At 36.9% G+C, this 24022-nt stretch overlaps 1 protein-coding gene across 5 annotated transcripts in view; it reads left to right on the top strand.

Moving 5' to 3' along the window:
- LOC144971952 (receptor-type tyrosine-protein phosphatase F-like) overlaps window positions 1-24022 on the top strand; it is a 359769-nt gene that overhangs the window by 60882 nt on the left and 274865 nt on the right. For all 5 annotated transcript variants that reach the window (XM_078913126.1, XM_078913082.1, XM_078913059.1 and 2 more), the window contains exon 2: window positions 4116-4889. The gene's annotated coding sequence lies outside the window, so the exon portion shown is untranslated. The remainder of the gene's footprint in view (window positions 1-4115; window positions 4890-24022) is intronic.

Raw genomic sequence — 24022 nt, 5'->3', positions numbered from 1 at the left:
AAACAATGAATGGAACTCAGTCTCATTGTGTGGTAGTTGACTGCTCTACGTATAGAACCAATTGAAGCCTTATGCTATGACACTAGTCTTTGGACCGGAATATCCAGGGACCTAGTCCCGCTCTCGGCGGTGCATTGTTGAGTCTTTTTGGAACTTTACTCACATTCTCTCATCGCACTCATGTGCAAAAGTTGTACCTAGCTGTCAATAGCATTGTTTATGTCCAATAATGTCCGATAAAATTGTAATCTCGCTTAACAGGCGTTATTTCTCATCCTACACGTTAAGTATTGCTATTGGTAAAGAGCCTTGAGCACGTTTATTGGATTTTGCCAACTACTGAAGCAGAAATAATGAAAAGGAAATGGGACTGGATTGCAGGAAGCCTGCAAGCAATATCACCAGGCAGGTTTTGGACTGGAACCCGTAAGGAAAGAGGAGGGTTGGTCGACCAAAGCAAACATGGCGACGCAGCATTTAGACTGTGTTGAAGGTAGCCGGACAAACCTGGGCTCAGATAAGGAAGACCTCCAAAAACCGAGTCAGATCGTGGCCTTCGTAAAGTTATGGCCTGATACTGACGAAAAAATGACGTCAAAATGCCAGTCTTTTGCCACAAAAGAAAACAAATCGTGTGTTGTATTCAATAGTTCAACCAATGAAATAACTTGTTTCCATGAGCTCTACTAACGACAACTCACTAGGCGGTACAAAAACCAAATAATGATGTCAAACTGCCAGTCCTTTTGGATTTCAGTATCAGGCTATAACATAACGATGGCTACGGTCAGATGGAATAATGCTGTTACGGCCGTATGTTCCACAAGGAATTAAGAGGCTTAAGTCAAGTCAAGCCATTGGACATTGTTCTATATTAATGCTCTAGTTATGTTTGGAAAGCTCTTTTATTGTATTTTTAAAATATATGATTTCTTTCGTTTTCCCTTTCCTAACATTGTATTTTGCTGCTTATTCATGAACATGTCTTGAAGGAAATACGTTATAACATCTCTTCGTCTTCTCAATTGAATGGAATGAAGTATGAATGTCTATCTAACAATACTACTATGGAGTATATTATAATGTGCGTGATGCCAAGGGTGGCAGCAATGTTTTGAAGTGTCATCGAAATATTCCACAACTCTTTGTGCCAGCCCTTGAACCTATCGATCAAAATTTTGTAAAAGATTAGAAAATGTTTGGATTGGGTTTGGTAAACATTTCGACGAGTTGAGCTTGATGAGAGAGAAAGAGGTGAATGAGGAAATGAGAATGGTAAAAATGGAAAGAGTTAGGACGAGAGTAGTTTGGGAGGAAGCATGGGGTAGGAGTGGGGAGGAAAGAAAAATAGGAAGAGAGAGAGAGAGAGAGAGAGAGAGAGAGAGAGGCAGAGAGAGAGAGAGCGGGGAATGGAGAAAGAGAGAGAGTGCGGGGGGGGGGGGGGTAGGATGCATGTAGCGGGACTGAGAGATATTTATTTATGTATTTGTTTTTGGAGAATGTTTGGGATTAACTACACTTCTAGGATGCAAAAATGGAGAGAATAGGATGAGTGAACGAGCGTGAAAGAGAAAGAGAGAGAGAGAGAGAGAGAGAGAGAGAGAGAGAGAGAGAGAGAGAGGGGGGGAGGGAGGGTGAGCGAAAATAAATCGCTCTGAACAAGTTATTGATGCTATGCGTTTAAAAAATAGTCAAAACCACATGTGCCAGCCCGATATAAAGTACCAACACAAAAATCATTGTGTAACATTGAACGTTTATAGTCTGATTGATTAAGTGAGAACAACTCATAAAAATGGCTGGCTAAAAACAATAACAAAGAGATGAGTGATGTCATTTCCGTTCCTTCTATGTGCAGTACAAATGCATTGTTTATTACCCAGTTTCTCTCTCTCTCTCTCTCTCTCTCTCTCTCTCTCTCTATCTATCTATCTATCTCTATCTATCTATCTATCTATCTCTCTCTCTCTCTCTCTCTCTCTCTCTCTCTCTCTTTCTCTTTCACGCTCGTTCACTCATCGTATTCTCACCATTCTTGCATCCTAGAAGTGTAGTAAACACCAAACATTCTCCAAAAACAAATACATATTATCTATGTGCAAAGGAAGACTTTTGGTTAAGAACAGGAAGGCGGGTGTAAAAGTTAAATCGCCCTTTTCTCAAAGAGAAAGATCACTCAAGATACAAGGAGAGAAAAATGTTTTAGGAAGATATTTCATTTTAGCTCGACCATATCAGCAGAATACAGGGCAGCGTGGAGTAAAATATTACGCAAGCACTATGAGATAAAAGTATGATAAAGTTGAACATAACTTCCCTCGTTCTTTCTCAACGTAATGCGGTGTTGACTTGCGATAGTTATCGTATTAATAAATTGTGATATTTGTCATGTCCGTGTTCTTGTTTATTTACACGGTGTTGCAGGATATCAAGAGATAAATTGATAACCATTACAGCTTCAGCAGTTTCATGAACCGTTTCTATACACTTGGATAAACAAAACCAGAGCCTTGTAATAATTTGATAAAGATGAGTTCGTGTAAGATTAATTTCTCGGAAATAAAGCACATAATAACTGGATTGCTCATCAACATTATAAAGCATGACGTTAACGTCACACTTCTTGTGCCCTTTTTACGCCAGACAAAGAGGTTACCGGTTATTACCATTTTATAGTTATATTAAGGTTTGTTTGATGGCGATCGTTTTGTCAGCCACAATTATTTGATGATTCGAGTGTTACTGAGCAATCAGAATATTCCTTTCCATTTAGCCCGTTCAGTACCCTTGAGAGAGAGAGAGAGAGAGAGAGAGAGAGAGAGAGAGAGAGTGTGTGTGTGTGTGTGTGTGTGTGAGTGAGAGAGAGAGAGAGAGAGAGAGAGAGAGAGAGAGAGAGAGAGAGAGAGAGTTCGACCGTTTAAAACCATCCCGACAAAGAAGAAGACCAGAACCTAATCCTTTGATAATATTTTTATGACCGGACAGTTTATAAACACTGGAGTCTCCACATACGTCCTGACACCTTTTTGCTCTCTTCCAGATGTCTCAATTCAAGGTCGGGTTATAAAGGCAGGGTCATGTTGACACCCCCCCCCCCCCCCCCCCCCTGACAGAAGCACATTATTTTTTATACATCGGAAACTATAATCACAACGTTCTATCTTATTATAATATCATAAATTTGATGTTCATATCCCAGATTTAAGCCTGATTTTTAAGAATTTGAAATCTTAAGTAAAATACAATAATACTCGTTTTTATTTTCTCGTTTCCAGAAAATTAATATAATAAGTAAGTAAATATCATTTCACTAATTGACATTTTCTTAAAACGGAATAACTAATGATAAATATCGTGATCATCAAACGTATACCAGGAGAGCGCGGTCCCGTCCTACATGTTAAATGTTGTTGTTGACCAGGGACCCCTTGTAAAGCTCTATGAGCACATTTAGTGGATATTGTGCTATATTTAAAAAAAGCTCTCTCTCTCTCTATATATATATATATATATATATATATATATATATATATATATATATTACCAGGATATACGTTGTTCATTTTTTGGGTGAAAACTCGTCCTTCAAATATCGATCGATTAAAATTACCCTCTTGTCAAAAACTCTCAAACTTGAGAGTTTCTTTGCTGCCAAAATTCTTAAAACGTGTTGTTTTTCAGAGTATGGTCCTTAAGGCTTGATAGGCTTAGAACGATCATCCATTTTTAAAGATGAAATTGCTCGTGTCACTCCATACTATTTTGGGAGCAGACTTTTGGTGTAAGATAAAGATAATAAAAATGTGTATGAAACCGTGGCAAATAAAGTAAGAAAGTAAATACATGAAAAAAAAACAGCATACCGAAATCGCAGCCTGCCTCTACTGGGGATCGAACCTCAGACCTCCTGATTACCGGGTAAGACTTGCTAATATTACACCACAGATATTACCCGATAGTTTGGACAATTTAATGCCTATATTCTTTACAATGGTACGTGTCAGACACCGTTTTCATATGTTCGAAATAAGACAATTCTGTTTTCGCCTTATCATACTATTCTTATTGATTTGTTAAACATTTCATTTTTATACATTATTATTTTTAAATTTCAGATTGAATTCTAGAACTGGAAGAGGAAAAGATGATAAAACTGTTTAACAGCAGGATTTGCCACAAGTTAAACAACTCTCCTTCATTTTGTAAACTAGGATGTCTGTTTTAGATTATGACACACACGGCCGTGAACTTTCATCGTAAACACAGTGGAAGTGTTTAACCGAGACAGCCAGCAAACTGTTTATCAATTTTGACCTTTATTCCACAATCGGCCCCAGCTTCATCCACTGTCCTTCCAAATAACAACAAAAGTCGACGTGTCTTCTTCATCATCATTGCCATCATTACGGCTTTTACTACTATTCTTACTACTTCTACTACCATCATCAGACCCATTATCATCAAGAACTCGGGTGGCCAGAGGGGAAATTTTGGCATCGTTTATCATCGGTCATTTCCGTGAAGGGGGAGACAAGTGAGACAAGGCGCCTTGAGATTCTACAACGACCTCTAGCGGAATTCATGACCGACAGGGAATATAATTTAGTGATTGTGTGCGTTTGCTCATCCTACTGGAAACTTGTAAAAGATTTGGGATTTTTACTTTAACCAAGAACCGCTGGCGGCCAGGTTATTTCTTTAGTTCCATTCTGCTCCTACCGACCAATCTGAGCGTCAATAAAATCCTCCCGAACACAACATAGACAACATAAATCAAACCCTTGTCTGATGAAAATGTAGTCAAGATTTGATTTATCTATATAGAAATCTCTTCGTTGCCGTATTAAATAGAAGACGTCCCTGAGAAGAAAATAGAAAGACTTCATTTGGTGAGTAGAAAGATAGTGGAAATCGCACTGGTTAAGCTATTTTATTTTAATTTTTTCAGCGGAGGGATGGAGCGAGATGACGCTGCAAGCAGTGGTCTAGTGGTATGACACTCGCTTTCGGTTCGGAAGGTCCTGGGTTTGAGCCTCGCTCGGCGCATACTTGAGTCCGAAAAAAAAATTGTATTATCGCCTAAAAGGGCGTCATGTCTCTTTCTACATGTTACGCGTTGCTGTTGGTCAGGGACTCTATGTAAAGCGCTTTGAGCACGTTTAGTGTTTTTTTGCGCTATATAAAGGCTCAAGTTTTTAAACGTTATTTCTCATTAAACGTGTGAATGGAGCGAGATAGCATTGTTTAATGGTCATGCCCCTGGCTTTTGGGTTATGAAGTTGGGAGTCCGAATCCCCGTTGAGAGACTGATATATATAAATTTGGGGTTTTACACTGTGTCCCATGTTATAAGTTATCAAATACGAAAGTTAAAAGTCTTAGAAAAATGCTTCAAATTAAACTCAAAAATAAAACTGTTTTCGAGTTTGACAAAATGGTTTTGAATTAGGAACTGCACTAAATATTATGTTATAGCATATCTTCTTTCAGCGATTTTCTTTTAATATTGTTATGTTTCGTTTGTCTCACGTAATCACAAGAGAAACTAACGCCACACGAAGATATTTTTAAATTCTCGATCGATTATAATGACCCTCATCTTGTCAAAGACTCTCAAACCTGGAAATTCAGGGAACTTCAAGGAAGTTCTCGGTTTGAGAGTTTTTGACAAGACAAGGCTCATTATAATCAATCGATATTTAAAGGGTGACTTTTCTGGCCACAAGTTTTGAAATGTGGTTTGTTTGTTTGTTTTTCCGAACTTCGGGCGCAAAATGGCCGTAGGAAGTATATCGACCCGCGAGGTGGGGGGGGGGGGGGGGGGGTTGGTAATTAACCTGTTGCGTACTATGGAACATTGCGTATATAAATATTTTTCCAGAAAAAAAAACCCTCTAAAACCTGGGCTATCACGAGGTCCCAGGTTTGAAAGTTTTTGATATTATGAGAGTCGAGTAGTCCGATCGATATTTGAAGGATGAGTTTTCTGGTCAAATATTTAAATACGTGTCTTTCAGAGTAAGGCGGTAAATTTGTTAAATAGTGTTATCTTAAATTATATGTTTTTGTGTGGATTGAATCCGTTTGTGTGGTTACAGTTTATCTTAAGAAGAAAATAATAGTGTTAATGTGTATTATTAGAAATATAAAAAGGGGAGGTTAGAAGAACTCAAAGAGCTTATCTGGTACTGCAGTACGTATCACATTGGGTCTCCTTAATATTATATTCCTCATAGTTTTTAACAATACAGGAGATAACGCCCAATAATATTACGATTAACTTCGATTTCGTTTTGGTTTTTTTTAATAGTTTATATTGAAGGAACAAAATTGGCGGCACTCATATTTTTGTTATTGTTTGTAGAGAGTCATTTTGGTGAGTTCGTCTCACTAAATTCTATCAACCAGATTATAAATGTTTAAGGTTGCACATAGTGTTGTGTGTCGGTACGTTATATCCGGCTGTGGGTATTTTACCTAAACGCGTAGCATTATTATGAGGATGATGACACTCACTTGTTTGTTGTTTTTACTCAGCTAGAAAGGTGTTAATATTCTCACCAAATTTACAGTTTACAGACTAACTTTAAGCGGTTAAAGTTTCATGTTCGTTTTTGTCGCTAGCGTGTATTCGTTGTTCTAATTGTTTTGGCAGGCAAAATGTTAAGTAATTTACTGAACCGCTTACATCACACTTGTTACAATAGTCAATTTTGACACTTACAAACGGTGGGTGCAGTACTTGCATTGTTTTGTTGTTTTTATTAGTTTTTTTAACCCCTTTTCATACGTCATCCTCCTTCTGTTCCATTCCTCCAAGATCCGAATTTTGGAATGACATGAGTAGAGATTATGTTGTCAGTGCCAGCAATAGGGTGTGTTATTATCAGTGCGTTTGTTGTCTAAATTGGCGTGTAAGTACACATTCGTCTGTTTATTGTAGAGGGGGGAGGGGGTTAATAAAATATATTATTATGTCATTATTGAATAATGGGAATTTTGGTATTCGGGGAGTGATGGCGAGGAAGTGAACCAAGTCACGTTATGGAAATGTGGTGATTAAATAAAAGAAGCAAATAATGTATGATCTGTTTGGGATAGCTAAAGTCTTCTCGATAGGCTAATTGTATCAATCATTCGATCAACGGGATAAAGTAGAAGTGCTAGTAGTAGTAGTAGTAGTAGTAGTAGTAGTAGTAGTAGTAGTAGTAGTAGTAGTAGTAGTAGTAGTAGTAGTAGTAGTAGCAGTAGTAGTAGTAGTAGTAGTAGTAGTAGTAGTAGTAGTAGTAGTAGTAGTAATAGTAGTAGCTGTAATAGTAGTTAGTAGTAGTTGTTGTTGTTGTTACTGTTGTTATTTTTGTTGTATTTTGGGACCCAAAAACCCAATGAGCTGGAGCTTAGCCTTGTTGTTTTTTTAAGACTAGGGAACATGTTAATTCAAATAGGGGAACACTCAAACCGTAAGCACTGAAATTCAGGTTGAGTCAAGATCTCTCAATCTTCCAAGATATTTTAGGTGGCTGGATCATACATAATATCTTTCAGATAGATCTTAGAAATACTCTAGCGTCTTATCATAAAGTAGCAAGATATTTTGATCCTTCAATGCCGTAGAAACATAAATAAGTCCCGTTCCTTTCCCTTGTTGGTCTGGAAGACTGATTTAGATTGTTTATTAGGGACACATTCGTCGCTGCTCTGTTCACTTTATCAAATTCATTCTTTGATTCGACGCCCTCTGCGGCTCCTTAAAGCTCTGTTAGATTTTAAAGTTCAAAGAATTAATTCATTAAGTTCATACATGTCGCCCATTATAGCAGGCGATGGCTCGTCCAATTCAGCAGACAGATTTTAATTAATCTATGAAAAGCTAAAATTGCGAAACTCCTAAAATAAGATGGAAAAAAGTTAATCAGCGGCGTTGTGAATTCAATACACCAATTATCATGGCGGCAATCGGCTGCTGTTGAGGCTTCCATTCATGGATTGGGTTCAATGAATGAAATCTGATCAACCTCAAGCGGAAGGAAACATCAATGAAAACGGGAATAATCAATTAATTCAATTACTTAAAGAATCTAATGATTAATCAATTGTTTCAGTACATACCAGGTTCAGTGGCTAATTTCAGCTTCAAGTTGTTAAGGGAAAAAAAGTTATCTAGTTATTATATAGAACTCAAATCAATAACAATATTCATTTGTTATGTGTGTCCAATGTTATCGAGTCTCTTTAGTTTCTCTCTCTCTCTCTCTCTCTCTCTCTCTCTCTCTCTCTCTCTCTTTCTTTCTTTCTTTCTCTCCTCAGAATCTCTCTCCCTCCCTCCCTCCCTCTCTCCGTCTCTCTCTCTCTCTCTCTCTCTCTCTCTCTCTCTCTCTCTCTCTTTGTCTGTCTTTCCATCTTTCTTTCTCTCTCTCTCTCTCTCTCTCTCTCTCTCTCTCTCTCTCGTTATTTCTCTTTATTTTTCTCTCTTTCTACTCTTCCCTTATATCTGTCTCTTTCTCTCTCTCTCTATCTCTCTCTCTACCCCCCCTCTCTCTCTCTCTCTCTTCTCTCTCTCTCTCTCTATCTCTCGTTCTTTCTTCCTTTCTTTATTTTGATATTGATTCCCTTTTTGTTGGAGAAAAAGCATCACGACTTAAAACTACCTTCCGTCTCCATGTCTCGACACAGGCAAGCTATTACAGACTATTTTACACCTGAGTATTTTGAGAGAACGTAAAAATTAATAACTTTGCCCGGGACTTGAGCTAAAGACCCACTAGTCCATAGATGGAGTGTCAAGACCACAAAGCAGCACAAACACTTTCTATTGTAATAGCTATGAGAGAAAAAGTAGAGAAAAACAAGGAAAAGCCATATTTTTATGAGAATTTCAAATCCAGCGCAGGTGTCAGTAAAAACAGAACTTTAGTAGCTACCTATTTGTAAACCGTTACCTTTCACGATAAAACAACAACTACTCACGTCGAGAAAACGTGAAATGGAAGTACCAGAAAAATAGCTTGCTAACCATTATCACCATTATCATCACCATCACCGTCATCATCATCAACCATTGCCAACATCTCTATCTCTGTGGTAGGCCGGAGAAAACCAATTATTCCCTATTAGTTCTTTCATTATCAAATTTACCCTTCTGTTTTTCACCTTGCTACTATTTGTATCTAATCAATCTTCTTTCCAAACGATAAGTACGGCTACTAATAAAATACATTTCTCCTTGTCCTTGTGATATTCTCTCTCTCTCTTTCTCTCTCTCTCTCTATCTATCTATCTATCTCTCTCTCCTCTCCCTCCTTCTCTGTTACTCTCTCTTATACACACATATTAAAACACACGCGCACACACGAACACACACACACACACACACACACAAACACACTATCTTTCTTGCCTCCCATCTCTTTTCATTCTCTTCACCGGTGTCACTTATCTTCCTACTATCTCAGTGGATCGGAAAGGCTGACCGAAGGCGTCTCGTATTTCCATAGATAAACCCATTCAAATCTCTTCCTGTCCACGTCATAACTTGTTCCATCGCCTGGCGAGTCTACCTACCTTTGTCTCTGAGTGACCAATAATTTATCATATGCAAATCAGTCCAATCAATAACTCACTTTTTTCATGTGACTAAGTGGTAGCTACATATTCAGTTACTTACTAATCCTCTTCGGGCCTTGAGGCACATGATAGGGCATCCACCAGCCATCTCCATTTTTTTTTTTCGGTCGGCTGCTTTTTGCGGTGGCTGTATTCCAGCACATGTCTGCTCCCTTCATTTCTTTTTCCATCGTGCTTCGACAGATTTCTTTGGGTCTCCCCCTGCTTTCTCCAGTACAGGGCTTGTTACAATTTTATTAATGAACGTGAGCATTTATGATTCAATCCAAGTATTACGTTTTAAACTAAGACGTACTAAGCTAAAGATGATATGAAACCTCCTCCTTCTTATTCTACATCTTTCGCTCCTCGTGCTCCTCCTCCTCCTCCTCCTCCTCCTCCTCATCATCATCATCATCATCATCATCATCATTATCATCATCATCATCATCATCATCATCATCCTACTCCTCCTATTCCTCCTCGCTCGTCGCATAGTCCTTATTCTCTCACCGTACTCATGTGTAAAATGAGTCCCTGGCTGTTAAAAGCGTTGTCTCTGTTAGAAATAGAAGTAATATCGCTTAACCGTCGACATGTCCCGTTCTAGATGTTACATGTTGCTTTTGGTCAGGGACCCTTGTAAAGCGCTTTGAGCACGTTTAGTGAATATTGCTCTGTATAAAAGCTCAAGGTTTATAATCTCTTTATATCGGCTAAAACGGGCTACCGGAACGGAATGACGGCTGATTCTGTCTGTCTGAAAACGTCATCTGCTTGTGAGTACCTTATGTCCGTCCGTTGATATTTTGTAATTATTATTGTTTTCACCAGAGTGCCGACTGGAGTGTTGTAATCTAGCAATGGAGAAAACTAACACAGCGTTTTTCAAGGACACTTGTCACGAAATGAGTTTTCAAATTGGTCTCGTTTTTAGGAGATAAAGTCGTTGTCGTCGTCGAAGTCGTCGTCGTCATCATCATCATCATCATCATCATCATCATCATCATCAATAATCATTATCATCACTATTGTCTCTATATCATCAAACCACTACAACTAACATCCGCACCACCACCACTACCACCACTACGACAAACATTACCACCATTACCATCATCACGTCCATCATCATCATCATCATCATCATCATCATCATCATCATCATCATCATCATCATCATCATCAACAACAACAATAACAACAACAACAACAACAGCATCATCACCATTATTCGTTAAATAGCATAATTCATGACAATCTCGCAAATGAAAATTGAGCTAATCCAAATAAAAGGGAAAGACACGGTTACAATAACCTTACGAAACTTTTATATCAAATTGATTGCCAATGAGAAAATTATATTATCTAATTGAATAATACAACTTGTTTCCAATGTATCACATAATATTATACTGATGTCGGGAATATGAAAAAACAATTTGATTTATAATCTACATGGCCGTATTCTACAATACCTTAACTCTCGCCTCGATATGCATATTTATTTTCATATCGTTTTTTAGTCCTTAAGTTATATCTCTATCAACTAGCCAACTCAATGCATGTGATTTTCTCTCATCATGATCCTGATCAGTGCGCATGTCTGACATTCCCGGATAAAAGATCGGACAGATGTCCAGATAAGGGCCGTCTGGAGAACAGAAGTTGTTTTCTCAGTCAACCAAATTTCTTTTTCTCTCCAGCTGGATAATTATTTTCATTCGCCTTCACGTTTAGAGCGATTGCCCTTGCCCCTTTAACTAATTTTCTGGTGTCCAGTTTATTGAATTTCTTCTCAGATAAACTATCGTCTCATGATGGCGTTACGTCCGGCTGACTTAGGTTCTAAATATTGAATTTATAGGGTTTCTGTTAAATAAGCTTGAATTGAGTTTGATGGTTGTTAAGGAGTAGAAAAAAAAAGTTACGACCTTCAGCCACAGCATCATTAGATACCGTCGCCTGGACATTCTACGAAGGAATATATATATATATATTTCTATATATATATATATATCTATATAATATATATATATATATATATATATATATATATATATATATATATATTCATATACATATTCCATCAGACAAGATGCCTGATGTCACCGGGAATCACACAAATTGTCCAAAATTGTTTAGGAGATTGAATATGTAATTTCTTCAAGTAACAGAATTTAAATTTCACATCAAATTTTGGTCGTTTTGATTCTCAAACCCCTTTTTATCATCCTCATTTCCCCTATAGGGGGCGAGGTGGCCGAGTAGCACTCTACTTGTGCTGTGATCTAGAAGGTCAAGAGTTCGAATTCCACTTCGGGCACTTTCGATTTATTTTTCTTTGGGAAAGATGATTAACCCCCAATTTGCTCAATTTGGACAATAAGGGTGATTCTTGTTAACATCAGACGTCTATTTGATGGATTATCTAAATTTCTATTGGAATGTCCAGGTGAAGGCAAATCTAACGTTGTCACGCGAAAGGGCGTAATAAAAAAATTGAAAAAAAAATTTCTTCGACAGATTACCGTTTATGGAAGAGGAGTCACAATGATTTTAATTTCGTCTATTTCGACTAGTTTGAGCATTTAGCATTGCTAATTATACGAAAGTGCATTTTGTGCTATAGCTTCTATAAATACAATCCACATGGAGCTCATTCAAATGGCCAGGACATGTCCGAAAAAATCTCAATGTAAAAAATAATCACAAGACTTCTCTTTAATTCTTTAAGGATTTAAACGTTTATTGATGGAAAAGATTTCCATTTATATTTTCAACATATTACAATGACAATAATCTGACACAGATGTGAACCGAGATCTCTTCTGTTATAAGAGATCGCTTTTTAAAGTTTTATCTCTATATAATTAATTATTAAGCAAACAAAAACCCTGATGGTCACTAGAATAAACATGAATAGGAAACTTAGAAATTTATGACAACAGTATATGTGCGGCTATGTGGTCTAGTGGTATAACACTCGCTTTCGGATCGGAAGGTCCTTGGTTCGAGCCTCGCATAGTTGAGTCCTTGGAAAATGCTCTTTACTCACATTCTCTCATCGTACTCAGGTGTAAAATGAGTTCCTGGCCGTTACCATCGTTGTCTCTGTCCAAAAAAGATTGTAATATCGCTTAACAGGCGTCATGTCTCGTTCTACATATTAATTGTTGCTGTTGGCCAGAGACCCTGCGCTTTGAGCACGCTTAGCGGATATTGCGCTATATAAAAAAGCTCAATTTTTATATAAAAAAAGCTAATTTTTTTCAATAGCTGTATCTAAACATTTAGTAATATTAATTTTCATTAATTTTATCAGTCTGGAAAATGAAGTACATTTTACAGAGATATAGAAAAGATATGTGAACTTATCCCAAATCTCGAATCTTATTCCACTATGTTTGTATCAAAGTAACGAATCCGGGATCAGACTCCGGTGTAAGATAAACACCTTTTTAAAAGGAGCACAAACAGTGTCGGAAAAAGCAGATAGGAAAATACAAGAAAAAAATAATCCCCCAAATATCAGTCTCAATGAGTGCAACTTTTCGGATTGCATTCTGCACCTATCTATTTTATCCTATATTGCGCTGACTTTAATAAAATAATCAAATTAGGAAATTATGAAATCAGAGAAATAATGATATGATATACGATGTGTTTTTAGATTTTAAATTTAAGAGCTGTAGCCTAACTATAAATTACTCTTGTGACAATAAGGATATTATTATTATTGTTATTATTATTATTATTATTATTATTATTATTATTATTATTATTATATTATTATTATTATTATTATTATTGTTATTATTATTATTATTATTATTATTATTATTATTATTATTATTATTATTATTATCATTATCACTATTAGTATTATTTTATGGTTGGATAGAAGACCTTTTGAAATCCCACAAGCTTTGTCATGATTGCCTCCGTGCTAGACGAAGAAAATATTTAGTTAGAGATAATTCCAAACGATTAAATTGTCGGCAGGGTCGATTGTTATCATTATGTCCACCACAGTAAAAATGATCATAGTAATTTCCTCTTTGGGTATTCATGCTGAAATTGTTTTTCACCATCGCTCCATTCCAATCACGACAAAGTTCCCCTTTAATCGTGGCGTGCCAAACGCGTTGCTATGGCGACAAAAGCTTCCTTGGTGATGACAACAATACCATCATACACAAGCTGGTGGTCAATGTCCCTCCAGCCATCCACCTATCAATTCCTCAATTGATACGTCCGTATACGTTAGCTTACACACACGCACATACACACGCAGACACGCGCGCGCGCGCGTACACACACAAACAATCAAACAAATAAGCATGTATTAAGCTATTTACTTATCTGCTAATTGGGGTCAGTTGGTAGAGCATTCACTTTACCCGCAAAGGGTCCGAGATCGATCCCTGATGAAGTCAATATTATTGTCTGACCACCTGTCCACCCAGTAGGATTGGGTAGCTGGATCTGTTAGATTTTTACTTCGCGATGAACTTGCGTCCTACCCAAAGGGTAGCAAGCAATTACTATTGTCGTTTCACGCAGGCAAAACCGGGATAAACTCCGGATGCTTGAGCCAAATGGCTCTGAAGGTCTATTTTATCCGCTAATCAATTTATCTATAAATCAACATAGTTTAAAGCCGGTCAGGCTTTGTTCTATCCATGCATACCTAAAACACAAAAATTATATCTTGCATCAAACTACACCCATCCACCCTCCAATCAATCCATCCATCCATTCACATCTTCACATTTTATCTATTCAAAGATTCACATTATATTGTTCACCCGTCATCCATCCTTTCACCTTACTCTCCATCAAAGCATCCACTAATCCATCACTTATCCTTCGATGACCACAATCTTATGAGATGAGTAACGTTAAGTTTTTAAAATTGAACTTTTAGATGGCGCAGTTTTCAATAAATTTAAATGTGTTCAAATTGGTTTACCAGCGGTAACAAAGCCGACAGCAATGCGTAATTGCTAAAACGAAGCAACAGGCATGTGAGGCGCTATTACATTTTTCTTTTTGACCTGGACATCGGGCTGTTATCGGCCAGGCACTCATTTGGCACTCGAATGCGGTGAGGGCATGTGAGTAAGGAGCCTATTCCAATGACTCAACTTTGCACGAGCCAGAGCAGGACTCAAACCAGGTACCTCAAGGGAGAGTGCCATACCGAAAAGACCATAAACCCACATATCCACCTCAACAACTCACGTATACGTCGATGACGACAATCTGGTGGGGTGGTTAACGTCAATAAACAATCCAGCGAGTTCCATAAGCGATTGTCATGGACATCTGATCCTTTCTTCAATCTTACCAACCAACCAATCAATACGCAGTAAAATTAAAAATCATGATTCTGTTGGCTGGATATCGTTTAAATGTAGGGATTTGAACTTGTTAAATGTCGTACTCTGGAAAAACTGGTATTTAAAAATTTGGCCAGAAAACTCGTCCTTCAAATATCAATCGATATAAATGATCCTCATTTTGGCAAATACTACAAAACCTGGACTTCGCAGAGTCTCGGGTTTGAGATTTTTTTTGCCAAGATGAAGGTCATTTAAATCGATTGATAGTATTTGAAGGACGAGTTTTCTGGCCAAACTTTTAATTACTAGTTTTTCCAGAGTACGACAGTTAACTAGTAAAACATGTGAATTTAGCCTACGTATTATTATCTAAGAATATCAAGTATCTACATCACCCTAACATAATACTCACGTTGATATGACCTATTACTGGTGCATATTTCATAAAACCCTTAAATATATCGACACAACACCAATTAGAGGCGGTCGCTTACTATTAAATTCTAAAAATATATATTATAATTACAAAGTAAAAATTATTAAGTCATGATCGATTACACTGGACAGACAGAAAAATGGATAAGACGTCGCATTTTTGAATAATGAGTAGTTATCTTTCTTGCAGACTTTTTGTACCTACTTCTATCTAGAGAATGAATGCATTATAACCAGCTTACTCATAATAGTGTATCAACTGGGTGTTATCATACACATTACTGATTTCATACATCGATTGTGCGTCTTTAATATCAATATTTTATGCAAAAACACTTGACGGATATAAATAATGGACGCCGAGTGAGTATGAAAGACGTTTATTTTACCATAAAGCCCGTCCATTTCTTGGCGAGACTCACCAGGAAGATGGTGGATGGAAATGGATCTAAAAGGCGATCGGCTTGGCAAACGGCTATCGTGATATGAATAATTCATCTCAACTGTGGCCTCTTGGGATATTTCACTTTATTGGTGTGGGGTAACACTATGTCATAGCAACACACACACACACACAAACACACATACACATACACACACAAACTAACTTTCTCTCCCTCTCTCACACACACACACACAACGTATCCACAAACACATTATCTCTCTCTCTCTCACACACACACACACACACACACATACATAATATACATTTAGTCATACACATGATACACCAGTTATGCATAATTATGATCACGCACAAACACTTAAACTACACAAAAAAGTAGAGCAAATTAGATCGAACAGGATGTTGAGAAAAGAAAAGAAATTTTAAGGTATTGGGAGAAAAGACAACAACATCTGAATCGGTTTTTACAAATTTCTTTCCCTTTCTTCAGTAGAACTCTAAACCAAAGCACGCATTTTCCATTATGTATGTGAACAGCTGATCCTCTCTGTAATTGGCGTATGTGATTTAGAGATTTAGGGTTGAACAGAGAAATCATCAGATAATTTTCACTGCTTTTTTATCTTTTTTGTCTTTTCTTAAGGTGAATAGAGGAGTGAGGTAACTTTAACAGCAGTTGATAAATTAACTTGAGCTATTGTCAACTTTTAAAATACTTTGAATATTATAAGAAGTAATGATTTTATTATAACGAATCAAATAGTAGTAGCTCAATGGTAACATCATAATAAAGTTGGCCCGTCTTTATAAGTAAACTTTCAAAATAATGACTAGTACATTATATAATGATGATGATTTGCGTTTTAATTGATTTTTGCATTTATTTTTCTCTTTTTTAAACACTTTCACGAAAAGTATACAAAGATCGAGATAAAGAGACTAGAGGACACGGAGAGAGAAGGAAGGGGGGGGGGGGGAAGAAGAGAAGAGAAGAGAGAGAGAGAGAGAGAGAGAGAGAGAGAGAGAGAGAGAAAGAGAGAGAAAGAGAGAGATGTTAGGATAGATGCAGAGACAATGAGAGAGAAGTAAAGATATATATATATATTATATATATATATATATATATATATATATATATATATAATATAGAGCGAGGTTTAGAGAGATGATGATGATGATGATGATGATGATGAGAGAGAGAGAGAGAGAGAGAGAGAGAGAGAGAGAGAGATGAAGATTGAGAAAGTGTGTGTGTGTGTGTGTGAGAGAGAGAGAGTAGAGAGAGAGAGAGAGAGAGAGAGAGAGAGAGAGAGAGAGAGAGTTAAGAGGCAAAGAACCCATATATTAAAGAGTTGTAATAAGTTACCAAATTCTATCCGATAAACGCATTTAACTTTTCCCTTCAAATATCGATCGATTGATTAAGATGACCTCCGTTTTGTGAATGGTCTAAGGCATGATATGTCAAAGATGTCTCGGGTTCGAGAATGTTTGACAAGTTAGAGTCCGTCTTGTTTAAATCATCGATATTTGAAGTAGTAAACTCAACTCCACCTGAACATTTTTGCAGATCTAATAGCCGAACGCAGTCCTGGGCTTGATTTATATATTTTACATTTTATTTTATTTGTTTTCCACGTTAATTTGTGTATTGTTGTGCTGGCGAATGGTTTGTACCCGAAACGTCCATTGTCTGTTTTGTTCCCATACGAAGCTTCTCCATTTCCACTCTTTCGTTAGTATTTTCACGATCACCGGCTTCAGGCAGCCCCCACCGTTTTCTAGTTATCAGACCTGCAAACTCGACTCAAACGTTCCCAGGACAATGACCAGACAGTTTTGAGCAAAGTAAACTAAACGCTAAATCTATTTATTGAAACAGTCTTAATTTTTCTTGTTTTTTATAGCTAAGACTTGTAACATTTTTTTCTCTCATCTTTTGTACTTAGAATACTTTGGTATCGATTGTGGCCATAGATATATTCTATGGTTGTACCTACCTAGATAGTCCGAGGTTGGTAGTAGTCTGGTCACGACTGGATGATAATTGGTTTGAAAGAATCAATAATTAATGTCTTTCCCAAGAACACAATGACTTAGAGTTAGGTCCAGTCGCCTGAAGTACCGTCGCAGGCCATGTACCTACATCATACTTTGAATTTTGTTTTTGAGTTGAGATATTTGTCTCTTCAGCGGTTGTGTAAAAATGATCTGGAAGTTGTAAAGAGCTTTGGGAACATTTAGTAGATGATATTGCCCTTTATATAAGTTCAAGCTTTCTTTTTTGTTGTTTACGAAGGTGCGAGAAAAAATAGAATTAAGAGTGTTGATGATTTTGTTATATGATTTGAAGTGGCAACGTTCTATAACCCCCCCCCCCCCCCTCCTTCTTCTATCACATTCCCCCATATTTTTCTTCATTGTCTCAATTATTTTTACCATTGTTCCATTCCTTACGCGTTGTTTGTCGTATTGATTTCGGTGGTAGACATCCCGCCATTGTGTCTGGACTATCCCACTGTTCGACGACAATTTTTTCTTCTGTTTTTTTATAATTTTGGCCTAAAAACTTTGACTCCTTGTAATATATAGATAGAGATGATTCCTGACCGTGCCAAAAAAATATTAGTCCAGGGATTGATTTCCTTGTTTAAAGGTCTTAAACTGAGACTAATACACAAGTATTGAGTTTAAGGCTTATTGGAAAAGTTCGGGGTAATCTTAATTCATTGGTTCATGAAATAAAAGTTTCCGGGTCAATTGAAAAATTGTGTTTTGTCGTAGAGAGTGAGACAGAATGGTAGTGAGATGTGAGTAGTGAGATGTCCTAGAACATGATAATTAGTTTTAGGGGAATCAATATTTGATAGCCTCGCTGGAACCATTTACCCTTCTTAATCATTAATGCCTTTGTGTCTCGCCCGGAAACGTTTTTGATGACTGGTGGTTTGTTTGTTTTTGTTTTGTTTATATTTTTTGTTTTGCTTTTTGTTTAAGATGACAGTATGTTATGACACAAAACAGATATTGACTACTAGTCTAAATGTCATTGGTTAGATGAATCATAAATTGAATATATTGGTCCGGGAATTACAAATCGTCATTGTGGATATCCCCGATAAAGAAAAAATTGAATTAGCATTATAATTATGAAAATCTCAAATTTAGAAATTAGGGAGCAGGCACCGGTCGAAGATAAATATATGAAAATACACACTTCATACACACTTGTTAAGATCTTTATAATCATGAAATAGAAATGTCTTTGTAGTCTAGTGGTATGACACTTGGGTGTGGTCGGTAGGTCCCGGACTTTGTTTCGAGCCTCTTTTCTTTATGGGCGGCTCAAATTGAGTCCTTGGAGAAGATTATTCAATCACGTTTTCTCACCATACTCAGGTGTAAATGGGTGACTGCCTGACCGGTGATGTCTCTGTCTCTTACAGGCGTCATGCTTTGTCCTACATGTTGACTTAAGACCCTTTGTAAAAAAAACAACTTTTAGCACATTTATTGGATATTGCGTTGTATAAAAGCTCACGTTCAGCCTATTAGTAATTTAATTCTTTTACGATATTGATTTAATTTTTATGTGAAAAATCAAAAAGCTCGCCTCGGAGCCATTGAGTTTGTAACGTATATGTTGAATTAGATTGATGGCAATGATCAACGTTAATCTTTGCACAGGGCTCTGGACTATCACAATGAACTCTTCCACGATTTTAACCTCTACTCAGCTATCCGAGTATATAGGGGACTAAAATAAAATCAACAAGATTATAGATACAAACTTTAGTGTGATGAAGTACTCTACCAACTGAATTCTGTGGAAAGGAATTCTCAAGAAATGAAACATACAACCATTGTAATTATTATTTTACAGTAGACCGGGGTCTATATATTATTTCACATGATGTGCAATGATTAGAATACCTTATGATTTGGCTATTTAAAGACTTTCTACCTGAAATTTATTTTGCGTTAGATTGAAACCAAAATAACATTCTTTAAAACAATGAAGCAGCCATTTTTGTCTTTAGAGTAGAAACCACCAGACGTGTTCTCGTAGACCAGTCATTTTTCATCAGACCGGATATGATTAGAAAAGGCCAGTCTCGGGCATTCCGAATTACGTGCCCCTGCTTACTTCCGCGTTGTTAGGGACGCTTACAATTGGATATCCGCCAAGGGACACTATTACCAACCAAAATTGGAGACATTTATTTCTTCTTTTATGTCTTTAACATTTAGGTCCAAGTCTTTGTCTTTTCTTACCCTTCGTTTCCTCCTGTTAAAGGAAATCAGTTATTTCCCTAGAATGTCTATTTATTGGGTTTACCAATTTATCATTTGGTTTGTTATAAATAGATTTCTGATTGCCCCCAAACACCTGATTATTGCTTGTATTATTTGCTTTTATTTTTTATTCTGTTCAACTTAATTTTCTATTTACCTAAGCAATGAACACTTCTTATCCTATTTATTTTCCTGACAACCATTAACTTTTGATTTAATGTACCTACTTAAGTCACTGTCCGATCTTGTAAAATATGCCAATTCTAAAACAATGCCTTATCTGGCGACATGACTGTGTAAAATTGAATGTTAGGTGTTAAAACAAATATTGTCAGAATACCACTTTTGGGTTGACGAAACCATATAAATGGATATAAAAATTATGACCAATTTGTCTATTTATTTATTTATTCTCAATAAAATTCTCTTCCCATGCCATTATAAAGGCATCTCTGAAGAATCTGCCATGCGCTAACAAAATGCTTTTTTTCTAAAAAATTTTTTTACTCCATTGTCATCTTGTCATAAAGTCTCACACCTGGACTGTTTTCAAGTCTCGGGTCTTGGACTTTTTGGAAGGCTCAGGATCGTTTTAACCAATCGATATTTAAAGTGAAAATGTCTTTCCCAAAATAAAAATGTGTTTTGTCAGAGTACGGTAGAAATGATTTCAGAATTAATTACAAGACGAATCTATTACCCCAGTGGGTGTCTTTCCTCCTGGCCGTTCATTGACGACAGTGGTCCATCGTCCACGACCACCACTCCCGGCCCACAACTACAGACAACAGTGTTGCAATATTCATGGCCTTTTTTCCACGGAAACCAGACCGAGTCTCCGGGGACCCCAAAGCCATCGATCCGGTCAACCAAGCACCCAGCACAGCAGCAGCAGCCTTCATCGTCTTCTTCTCCTTGGTGATGGGGTTATGTGTATGTGTGTGAATGTTTGTGTGTGTGCTTTTTTTTTTGCGTGGCTATGTGGATGAGATAATATGTAAATATAATTGTATAAGCCTGCATCTTATACATATTTGCCAATTAGATAAGATATTTCATAGTTTGGATAGATCGTAACAAAGGACTTTAAAAAAGCAATGCATAAGAAGATAACTATAATAATAAACTAATCGATTTTTCAATTAATTAGCTAAAACATGCTTAAGTGGGAGAGCAATTTCAAGACTCCAACATACTGGATGTCATATACAATGCGCGTAATGTCATATTTCTACATGTCATTAGACAGATGTCCATCGTTTTTAAACGCAGGAAGCTCATAATACTATATATTATTTGAAAAGATGCAGGGATTAGAAAAGCACATTGCAATGCTTATCAATTATGAGTTTTCCACCACATACAAGATAAGGTGGTAAGCTTTATAATGATAGGGCACATTACTTATAGGCAGAATATGGATCAGTAAAATTCTCACAGTTTTTTTTTCTTGCGAGGAAATTGCAAATATTACAAACCAACATGTATTATGTATTTGATACAATATGACAGCTGGTACCTTTCTAACATTCAGTTATCCATTCCGTTCATATTATTATTATCGATGCAACAAGTGCAGTGACACACATTTTCTTATTCAGTCAATCAAATAACGACTTGCATAATTCATTGTAGGTAATATTATCTCGTCTTTCGTGTTCAACAAACCCATGATGCAATGGGGCAAAGAGAACAAATTTAAAGATATCCTCATCTTTCAGAGTTCAACAACTGATTCTACCAAACTTTAAAAACACACATATAAACTCTTGATTTAAAACCAATTATATGAATATTTCATGTACTCCATCTTCTCAATTGATTGTAGTACTTCGCGTAAACTACTACATCATAATCTTGAAAATAACCCATTTACTGAGATGTTAGTGTAAATTTGGATTCATTCATACTGGAGAGCGTGAGAAAATATGTTTAACGCCAAGGTGGAAGAGGTAAATAATTCGTGCTTGCCTAGGGCTTTATCAACACGAGTAATCGGATACTTTCAAAGTGTATTGTATGATTTCATCAATTAATGGTTGAAAAAAATGGATGACCCATTTCCTATTTACAGTCAACGTGCCAGGTTAGTATTGAACAAACAAAAGAATTTCTGAATTATATCAGTTTGTTTTGTTCAAAACTGAATGAAAATAAAATCCATATTGGCATCTTGTGTCATTTAAGGCGGGGTGTGGATAGGGAAGGGGGTGGAGTTAGATGGCATAGTGGATAAGGCACGATCCTTCCACCCCGAAGAGCCCTGGCTTTTGTTGTTTTTTGTTTTTTTTTGTTTTTGTTTCTTCAGCAAGTAACTTAGCTCTCATTGCTCATGTTTTCTGTGCTGCACTGCGGCCGATGCCCGGATAATCACATTATTTTTTTCGAGCTATTCTCATAGAAGTGATAGTGGTGGTATGGTGATGACGGGGTGGTAGTAGTGAGATGACTTGCTCTAAAACCTAAGATAATTGACACACATGCATGTGTGCCACCATGGGAAGAAATGCTATCCCTTCGTGCGCCATGTTAACATCAATGATAGTTACCAGTAATCCGTTTGCTTACAAGAGGACAATACCAATCTTCTGTATTCCGGACAGTCACATTCAATCCTTCTCGTATACCGTTCTACTTCTGTATAAGATAACTATCGTATCACTCTTTGACCAAAACATCCAGCAGAACGACAGGTCAAGCATACAATTAATTACTGAGTGAGTACCAAATGCACGTGCCTGCCATCCCGCCGAGTCATTGAGGTCAGATATGCCGTTATCCTCTCCGCAGACATGTGCCACCGTGAATTCTTACATGCATGTGCATCGTCCGTCATCGCCAACTCAACAACTGGTCTGATGATTCCTGGGATATTTTGCGTCATGGCCGTGTTTTGGTATTGTTTTAGATCTGGTGTCCTTATTTTTGTTTGTTTGTTTGTGTACGCATTTCAAAAGGTTCACGCACCAAACCAAATGATAAATTCATTGCTGGAACCAGAGCTGGCTGGAATCATTTTAAAACGATATTTCCCTCCTCCCCCTCCTCTCTCTCTCTCTCTCTCTCTCTCTCTCTCTCTCTCTCTCGCTCTCTCGCTCTCTCTCTTCCATTATTGTGTGTATATGTGTGTGAATATGTGTGTTTTGCATCTCTGTTTCTACTCCTCCCCTTCCTATTATATTTAGCAATTTCTACGTCTTCCGTTCATGTCCTCCAGGTTGCGTTAGAAGTACAAAAATAATTAGAAATCAAAAGAAAATGTATTTGTTAAAAGACAGATCGGAAACCTTATTAGATCACACCACATCGAATTATAGCAAATTGTGAAAATTACCTAGGTATATTTATATTAAAGAATTAAAGTGATATATTTATGCCTTAATTACAACATATCACATATTATCACATAACAAGTTGTATTGCATAGACGGCTAAGAAGAGTCATATTTTTAGTGCAAACCATGAGATCATTGAATTGTTTAGTTTTGACGAAAAAGTAATCATTTCCTAATTAGCAGGTCATGTGAAACAACCTGATAAATGAGACGCGATACAAGTTTTGTGGTTTGGGTTGGTCGTGCGAGAATCTTTGAAGCTACTGGCACTAAATCTCATACTTCACTTATTGATCCTGTGACTAGGCTACAACATAATATTATTATGAATCAAACAGCATCCCTAGCAATTGAGTGCCAAATAATTCTGTTATCACGCTATCAAAGTAGCGATGACCTTCGACCTTTGCAGTGTTTCTTTACCTACCTGTCAGTGTTTTGTTGTTGATATTCACAGATATTACTACCGCTCACTCGTCACACAAACACGCTCGCGTGTATTTACTTTACATACAAACGAAAGCTCACCGTTATCTTGGAGCTATAGCAGCTACTCACGATCTATCTTGTTCGACTTTTACTTCTCGTAATCGGGCACA

Source organism: Berghia stephanieae, chromosome 1, assembly GCF_034508935.2.
Source record: "Berghia stephanieae isolate SIO BIC M18660-M18661 chromosome 1, UCSD_Bste_1.3, whole genome shotgun sequence".
Classification (NCBI taxonomy): domain Eukaryota; kingdom Metazoa; phylum Mollusca; class Gastropoda; order Nudibranchia; family Aeolidiidae; genus Berghia; species Berghia stephanieae.
The sequence above is the reverse complement of the archived record's forward strand: the minus strand, read 5'-3'. Positions and strand labels throughout refer to the sequence as shown.